The 2500-nt window shown below is 40.4% G+C and overlaps 1 non-coding gene across 1 annotated transcript; it reads left to right on the forward strand.

The window, feature by feature from the left end:
- Window positions 1-1130: 1130 nt before the first annotated feature.
- On the forward strand, window positions 1131-1249 carry LOC135332422 (5S ribosomal RNA). Its single transcript, XR_010393282.1, has one exon. It is a non-coding gene; the product is annotated as a 5S ribosomal RNA (ribosomal RNA).
- The last annotated feature ends 1251 nt before the right edge of the window (window positions 1250-2500 follow it).

Below are 2500 nucleotides of genomic sequence, written 5' to 3' on the forward strand. Positions count from 1 at the left end.
AGGCGAGTAGCCGTTAGGAGTCTCATCTGAGGCTCCCTGCACCATTCGGCCAGTTTGCCTGTAGGACTAACAGTTCCTGCGTGGTTGCTGGCGTTACCAAACTTGGCGATTTTTGGGGCTAGATCCCTTGCAGACGACTTGAATAGGACCAGGTATTGTAAGTGGTTGAGTAGCCTTGCCGCTACGATCCACTGAGATTAAGCCTTGACTGTCCTAAAGATCTTTTTTTTTCTAAGTATTGTGATTACATTATGGTTGTTGGAGCCAGGGTAATATACTGTACAAGTGTATTGTTTAAGTATTGTGTTCAAGTTGTAAAACCAACATGGTGGTTGTTTGTGTTGATTGAACACTGTACTGTACATGTTCACCAACATGGTGGTTGTTTGTGTTGATTAATATTATTGAACACTGTACTTGTACAAATAATTGTTGTTCAAGTATTGTAGAAGTATTGTAAATGTTCATGAATTTTAATTTTTGTATGTATGATGTATGTATGTATGTATGTATGTATGTATGTATGTATGTATGTATGTATGTATGTATGTATTATATCAATGTTTCCAGTGAAGAAGTAGTGTTTATAGCTATAGAGTTTGCATATTTCAGTTTAACTGAGAGTGTGCAGTCAATAATTATAATAATTACAGAATGTTCACAACCAGCAGTTAAGGCCCAAAAATATGAAAATTGCAGCCTTAACTCCTCGTTGAGATTGAATTTTATGCATCTAGATGTTTCCAAGTCTATAGATATAGATATAGATATAGTCTGAGCATCCAGCTAGCTATGAAGTAATGATTATATTAAGAGTTTGCATGTTTCCAGTGAAGTAAGTAAGTAAGTAAGTAAGTAAGTAAGTAAGTAAGTAAGCAAGCTTGAAGTAGACAGTAGATAGTAGATAGTTAGTAGATAGTTGTATAGCTAGAGTATGATTATAATTATCAGTAAGTAAGTCCATAGTTGTATAATACCAGTAAGTACAGAGAAGTACACTCCACTCCACTCCACTCCACTCCACTCCACTCACTCACTCCCTCCCGGCCCACTCCCTCCACAGCAATTAAATTAAGTCGAGTATATTTCTGAACTTCACACATAAGTACATGAGATATGCATTGACTTGTGTCTACGACCATACCACGTTGAAAACACCGGTTCTCGTCTGATCACCGAAGTTAAGCAACGTAGGGCCTGCCCAGTACTTGGATGGGTGACCGCCTGGGAACAGCAGGTGTTGTAGGCTTCTGCATTCTTATTTTTGTTTGTTTTCAGAATATTTCACAACGAGCAGTTAAGGCCCAAAAATATGAAAACTGCAGCCTTAAATCCTCGTTGATCATTACCAAACCGCAAAGACGAAACTTTCTTTTTGTGATAGCAACAGTTTTACAATTGATCCCTGCCTTTGTCATTATAGTCATGGCACTGCAAGCAACTGAAGTATGTGATGATGGCTACTTGCAAACAGTAATTGTATAATTACGCACGTATAATTATAACTATCCTAATTATAGTGAGTGACACAGGAAAAATATCAAAATTTCTTATACTTTACAAATACAAAATTTCCTGTAGACTTATGAATGTTACACAAGTCCTGAACTACTTCAGGAATAGTAAAGGAAACTATACAGGAAACGTTGCACTATCCTTTGTAAGTAGGTTGCAGGACACTTGCAGGACACCTCAGGAAATGTGCAGATTTTATGGGCTGCAATGTAGCAGCACTGTAGCAGGAAATTTAAATATTTTCCCTGAGTGAGTGAGTGAGTGAGTGAGTGAGTGAGTGAGTGAGTGAGTGAGTGAGTGAGTGAGTGAGTGAGTGAGTGAGTGAGTGAGTGAGTGAGTGAGTGAGTGAGTGAGTTATATATACCTTCATTGAGCCATGCTTCATTTGATCATAACAATATCAAGCTTATCTTCAAGTAGTATTGTATTGTACGTTGCTAACAATACGCAAATAATGTACAGTAAATTCAAGTGGGAATAAAAGTAGTGGGTAAAAAGTTGTAATGTTCATGGAGTGTAAAGTCAACGAGCACTTAAGGCCCTATTATTTCTATTTTCCAGCCTAAAGTCCTCGTGGTGGAAAAAATTAATGTTAGTGTAATGAAGTCCTTGCCTAGTTACAAAGCGGCCCCTTACAAAGCGCCTAGTTACAAAGTAGCTTCAATGGGTAGTTATAATTAGAAGCTGCAGCTGGTAGTTAAAGCAGCAATTGTTGTGTAGCTTGTGAAGCTATGTTGTAGCTGGCTGACTGGCCGGCCCACCAACCTACCTACCTACCTACCTACCTACCTACCTACCTACCTACCTACCTACCTACCTACCGACCGACCGACCGACCGACCGACCGACCGACCGACCGACCGACCGACCGACCGACCGACCGACCGACCGACCGACCGACCGACCGACCGACCGACTGACTGATGAATAGTAAGAGGTGGGTGGCTGGCTGGCTGGCTGGCTGGCTGGCTGCTGGCGAATAGAT

The sequence above is a fragment of the Halichondria panicea genome, chromosome 2 (assembly GCF_963675165.1).
Source record: "Halichondria panicea chromosome 2, odHalPani1.1, whole genome shotgun sequence".
Lineage (NCBI taxonomy): Eukaryota > Metazoa > Porifera > Demospongiae > Suberitida > Halichondriidae > Halichondria > Halichondria panicea.